The sequence below is a fragment of the Sinocyclocheilus grahami genome, unplaced genomic scaffold, assembly GCF_001515645.1.
Source record: "Sinocyclocheilus grahami isolate Dianchi unplaced genomic scaffold, SAMN03320097.WGS_v1.1 scaffold872.1, whole genome shotgun sequence".
Classification (NCBI taxonomy): domain Eukaryota; kingdom Metazoa; phylum Chordata; class Actinopteri; order Cypriniformes; family Cyprinidae; genus Sinocyclocheilus; species Sinocyclocheilus grahami.
Window position 1 is genome coordinate 245,627 of NW_015506051.1, and position 6,813 is coordinate 252,439.

Genomic DNA, 6,813 nt, shown 5'->3' on the forward strand with positions numbered 1-6,813 from the left:
GGGGAGCTGTTGTACTTTTCAAAAACCTAACCCTAACCCTAACCCTAACTGGTTCGAAATTAATATTTATTTACGAGGCCAGCGGCATTGCAGAGTTCGTAGATGATGAAAGGATTTGAGGAAGTTCCTGGTCCACTGATATCGCAATATCTAAAAGAGTAAAATATTTTAGAAGTCTGTATCCGAATGTTAAATAGGTTACCAAATTTATGTCTAGCGAACCTGGAGACGTTAGACCTGTCTGGGCCACCCGCCATCCAAAAAGCCTGTCTGGGCTTGGTTTGCATCTCCCTCCCACATCTCCTCCCCACAGAAATAGGAAGAAGACATTGGAGGGAGCGAGATACAAATTACATTTGAAAACAACATTCCAAAAAGGATCCTGTGCGTAAAATGGTATGTCAAGTCCGATGGGTTAGGTTTTGGAAAAGTACTACAGCTCCCCCCAACCTAGCACCCGTCTAGGCAGGTTTGGAATAGGGAGACTGAGGAAAGGTGCACGGGCCCACGCATGTTAGATTATACCACTTAGGCTGTTGATGAACTCCTCTCTGGGAGATGCCTCCTGGGCCTCGGGCCTAGGCACAATGGTGGAAAAAGTAAAATATCTGGCCCACAGGGCTATAGTGGTTAGGTTTTGGGCGAGGGTTGGTCCAGGGCTTTATTTAGTACCAACTAGGTGTGGGAATGCAAGGTTCCTGAATGAACTTGTTCCAAACCAGCGAACCAAACTCCAACCCAAATAGGTCTCAGTCTGATAAACCTGATCCAGCATCGCATTCCATCAAAGGTTTTGTTTCAATTCCAAGAGAATGTTACCCTCCTTCTACTACAACAGGATTTTTGTACGTAGCTCATTTTGGATTGAGTGGTCATAACTTTTGTCCTGTCAGTATTATAGTTGGTCAGGCATTGAGTTTTTTTTGAAGTTATGATCCGCAGACATCTTGCCTCTTTATGGCGGAGATGCCGGAGGGAGTGCTAAATAATACATGGAAGTAATTACAAGGCCCATAAAATGATCCTGTGCTGGAGGTGGTATATCTGGTCCGATGGCTCTGGCAAGGGTTAGGTTTTTGAATAGTACAACAGCTCCCCCCAACCTAGCACCCATCTAGGCAGGTTTGGAATAGGGAGACTGAGGAGAGGTGCACGGGCCCACGCATGTTAGATTATACCACTTAGGCTGTTGATCAGCTCCTGTCTGGGAGATGCCTCCTGGGCATCGGGCCTAGGCACAATGGTGGAAAAAGTAAGATATCTTGCCCATATGGTTACAATAGGTAGGATTTAGGGCAGCGTATGGAACCAGACTCTATTTCTGGTCAAGGTCATAGGAAAATGAAGTTATTTGCCCATCAATCCATAGGGGTTAAATTTAGGGCAGTGTTCGGTACTGGGTTAGGCCTATGTAGAGCCAGGCCAAAAGATGTCTGGCCCACAGGGCTACAGTGGTTAGGTTTTGGGCGAGGGTTGGTCCAAGGCTCGATTTAGATCCAACAAGATCTAGGAATGCGAAGTTCTTGACTGAACTAAGTATATGAACGGTAGGTTTTGGGTTAGGGTTAGGGTTAGGTTTTGAAAAATTACAACAGCTCCCCCCAACCTAGCACCCGTCTAGGAAGGTTTGGAGTAGGGAGACTGAGGATGCATGCACGGGCCTACGCCTGTTAGACTATACCAGGAAAGCATTGATCCCTCTCCTTTCCAGGAGAACAGCCTATTTGGGCGTTGGGCTGAGAATGTGGAGGACCAGGAGGTAGGGAGATTGAGAAAAGGATATTCCTGTTGGTTTTGTTTTGTTCCCTTCTAAGAGATTAGCCTAACTGGGCGTTGGATATTCGGTTTGGGAAGGCTAGGTTTCAGGTCCATAGGTCTACGAGCGGTAGGTTTTGAGTAAGTGTTGGTTCAGTGCTAGATTTCGATCTTTTTAGCGATGAGGTACTTGTTGTTTATTTGATCTTTCGATGTTGATTTTGGTAGACAGACTTTGTCGTGTTCGATCTGAAAGTCAACTGGATCTGGGAACGCAAAGTTTTTGGCTGAACTTGCTCCGGACCAGCGAATCAAACTGCAACTCGAAAGTCACTGCCCGATAATCCTGATCCAGCATCACGTTCCGTCAGCGAGTACTGTTTGAAGTGGAGGAAGATTTGAGGTCCAATGGTTTGCATGTAACACTATATTCTTATTGGCTTTTTTTAGATAGAGATTAGCCTGTCTAGGCATTAGTCATTAGGTTTGGGAAGGCTAGGTTTCAGGTCCATAGTTCTACGAATGGTAGGGTTAGGGTAAGTGTTGGTTCGGGGCTAGATTTAGATATTTTTAGTAACCAGGTCCTTGTTTTTCACTTAGGGTTAGGGTCCCAGGGTCCCAGTCCCAGGCGAGTGTCTTATTGTCAATTGCTAAATGGGTTTGTCCAGAGCCCCAATTGGATGGTTGGGGTCTGGTTTTTGATGAAGCATTGTGTCATACATTACTGGATGGAGGTATTTTTTAAGGTATGATTCTTAATTTTGTTTTTAAAGGCTTTTTAGACTTTTTATTAAAGGTTTGGCAATCTAAAAAGTTAAATGTTTAGTTGAAGAATTCAGCAGAAGCCCATTAGATTTTGGGTTATCTGAAAAGTAAAATTTTTTAATTGATCAACTACCGTAGAACTTGATTAGATTTGTTTCTAAAGTGTTATATATTTTTAATTGAAAAACTAATCGCAGAAATCGATTTGATTTTTGAATCAAGAAGAATATCAAAACAAGAAAACTATTCCGAGTTATATATATTCGAAAAGTCCGGCAGAAGGAACAAGTCGAATCCATTTAAGTAGTCCAGAAGGAGGAACAAGTGGTATCGATGAGATCAAGGCTTGCCAAAACAACAAGAATCGATGATTTCCAGGAACCAAAAAGAACAGAGTCAGTGTGTGGGGGTGTTGGTGCAAATGTGCTGTTGCGTGGAAGGTGCTAATCACCCGTAAAAGACTGGGCTCCAATTAAGGTCTGTTAGCCCCAGACCACCGTCCCTGCGTGCTGTCCTAGTGGACCCAGGGGGGCTGGATACTTACCACTCCCCCAAGTGACCCTTCGTTAACACCGCTAGGTATCCCAGGTCACCCGAGAAAAGTCTGAGAGAAGATTTCATCTTGGGGCCTGCTCTGATAAAAATCAGAGCTCAGGGTCTCCCAAAAACCCAGAGATCTGGGCCTTCCAGGAAACCCCATGCCCAAACCGGCCAAGTCCTAAAAAGGACTCAGGGTAGGAGAGCCAGCTGCGAACGAAGCGCTGCCTCTCTCCCACCTTCACCGATTTAGTCCGAGATTCCAACCAGAACCCGGAGGACCAGAGACCAGGGCCAGCCGCGAACGGATCGCTGCCTCCCGGGACTCCAGAACCCCCAGGGAAGTCAGAACCCCAGAGTGGAATCATCTAAAAGGGGCCTACTCCGAACGAATCAGAGTGAAAGGCCTTCCAAGAGCCCCAGGAACCTGAGCCAGCCGCGAACGGATCACTGCCTCCCAGTCCCAGGGCCCAAAGAAGCCCCCTGCCCAAACCAGCTTGAGCTCAAAGCCCAGAGAGAAGACAGCAGCCGAAGCCCCCATCCTCTTCCCACTGATTTAGCTAAGCCCACTAAAGCTGTGGGTTGGGGGTCAAACTGGCGGATGTGCATTTCTGCACATCAAGCTTCTACCAGCCCTCACCCCTAAGAGTTATTTGCAATAATCAGACCGACATCATCCTTACCAAGGAAAACCGCTGACTGCAAAAACTCCTGGGCTAAATATGTCAAAAATATGCGCAAAAAGCCATTATTTGGTACACCTGTTTCATCCATGGTGAGTGACTTGTCGCCTCCCATAATCCTCTGCTCTTCCTGTTTTTTTCAAATGCAAAATCTCTAGTACAATAACTGGAGTAGTAATATTAGTAATATTAGTAATACTAGTAAGTCTGGTAATATTTTCCCTCCATTTTTTCAAATTTAAGTTTCAATTATGTCTCCACAAATTTATGCACATTACTGTGGTCGGATTTGCTAAATAATTGGAAAACATTTTTTTAGGGGTTACCATCTATGAAACACGTGTGTCTTTCAATGGTGTCTATTCAGTCCTGCAGTGTTAAAGCATTTTACCCTGACTCAGATTTTACCCTTGGGAGTGAATGGGAATGTCAGTGACACCCAGTTGATTCTGGTAAAATTGTAGTACTCCATAAGTAGTTTTATGGGGTCATAGGTCAAGGATAAAGGGTGAAACCACACACTGCTGCTTGCTGCAGCTTCTGCTTCACGCTTGCTTACTTGTATGTAAATCTTTATCAAGTTTTCATTTATTTTTATTTTATGTTTTACATTATATTTTGATTGTATTTAGGTTATGTTTATGTTAGGTTAGAGTTAGGTTATACTTAGGTTGTATTAAGGTTATACTAAAGTTAGAGTAAGGTTATATTTAGGTTGTATTAAGGTTATACTTAGGTTGTATTAAGGTTATACTTAGGTTGTATTAAGGTTATAATAAGGTTATAGTTAGGTTATACTTAGGTTGTATTAAGGTTATACTTAGGTTGTATTAAGGTTATACTTAGGTTGTATTAAGGTATACTTAGGCTGTATTAAGGTTATACTAAGGTTAGAGTTAGGTTATACTTAGGTTGTATTAAGGTTATACTTAGGTTGTATTAAGGTATACTTAGGTTGTATTAAGGTTATACTTAGGTTGTATTAAGGTTATACTTAGGTTGTATTAAGGTTATACTTAGGTTGTTTTAAGGTTGTCCTAGGGTTATACTAAGGTTATAGTTAGGTTATACTTAGGTTGTATTAAAGTTATACTTAGGTTGTATTAAGGTTGTACTGAGGTTTTACTAGGGTTATAATAAGATTAGAGTTAGGGTTAGGGTTAGGGACCAGACATGCTGGTCATAGGTGGCAGCTTCCCTGAACATGTTCCAGTCCGTGCTCTCAAAGCAGTCTTGTAGGGCTGAAGTGCCTCCTTCTGTCCAGACTTTGATGGTCCTGCTTACTGGCCTGGAGCGTTTTAGTAGTGGTCTGTATGCTGGGAAGAGCAGCACGCAGAGGTGGTCTGATAGTCCCAGGTGGGGGCTGGGGATGGCTTTGTGTGAGTCACAGACGTTTGTGTAAAATAAATCCAGCATATTGTCTCCTCTTGTTGCAAAGTTGACATGCTGGTGAAACTTTAGTGCAACAGTTTTCAAGTTCGCATGGTTGAAATCCCCAGCAATAATGAAAAATCTGTCTGGGTGGGCCGTTTGTTGCTCACTGATGCCATCGTGAGGCTCGCGCAGCTCCTCGTTAGCATTGGTACTAGCGTTAGCACTGGGAGGGATGTACACTGCTATTATGATAATAGCTGTGAATTCCCGCGGTAGATAGAACGGCCGGCATTTCACCACCAAAAACTCTATCTGCGGCGAGCAGTGGGTAGCAATTGCCAAGGTATTAACACACCAGTCATTGTTTATATGAACACAGAGTCCGCCACATCGGCTCTTACCGGAGGTCTCAGGGATCCTATCTGCACGGAACGATGTTAGCCCATGTAGCTGGATGGTTGTGTCGGGAATGTTGCTCTGCATCCATGTTTCCGTAAATATAAACACACAGCAATTTTTTGTTTCAGACTGGGTGGTCATTCGGAGTCTGAGGTGGTCCATTTTGTTATCCAGAGAGCGTACATTAGCCAGTAGTACTGACGGGAGAGCTGGTCGGCTATGATTAGCTTTAAGCTTCCAGCGGACCCCGGCTCGTTTGCCTCACTTCCGGTCTCTCTTGCACCACTTGCGGTGCCTACGTCCCCAGATAGCTGGATCGCGTGACACCGTGGTGAGCTTTTGTCCGCTTAGTAATCCTAGGCCATGTAGTAATTCTCTTATTGATTCCGGTATTCCAGCTTTATTTTTGGAGCCCAGAGCTATAAGGGTTTAACGATCGTAACAGTGAGAGAGACTAACTGAGCTGAAGCCTCAATTACAGTTACTATGACAAACATTTACACAGAAAGTAACACCGTTAGCTGGAGCCGTAGAAGCCGCTGCGTCTATGCGCGCTGCCATCTCTGAAAGAGGTTAGTAAAATACGGGAAAATAATCCCGTATTTTCTAATAATATTACCAAGGGGCAACATGTATATTGAAAATAGCAGAGGACCTAGGACAGATCCTTGTGGCACTCCATATTTTACTGGTGATAATTGAGATGACTCCCCATTTAAATGAACAAAATGATAGCGATCGGACAGGGAGGATCTAAACCATCTTAAAGCCTGCCCTTGAATACCTGTATAGTTTTGTAATCGATCTATGAGTATGTCATGATCTATAGTGTCGAACGCAGCACTAAGATCAAGTAAAACTAGCAATGAGATACAGCCTTGGGCTGAAGCAAGTCATTTGTACAACAAGTGCAGTTTCTGTGCTATGGGGGGGCCTGAAACCTGACTGAAATACTTCATAGAGATAATTTTTTTGCAGGAAGGAGTACAGTTGAGCAGACACAACTTTTTCTAAAATTTTAGACATAAAAGGAAGATTTGAAATGGGTCTGTAATTTGCCAGTTCACTAGGATCTAGTTGTGGTTTCTTAATAAGAGGCTTAATAACCGTCAGCTTGAATGGTTTTGGGACGTGACCTAAAGACAACGACGAGTTAATAATATTGAGAAGCCGTTCTTCTGCTACAGGTAACAACTCTTTCAGTAATTTAGTGGGTACAGGATCTAACAGGCATGTTGTTGGTTTAGATGCAGTGATAAGTTTATTTAGCTCTTCCTGTCCTATAGCTGTAAAGCACTGC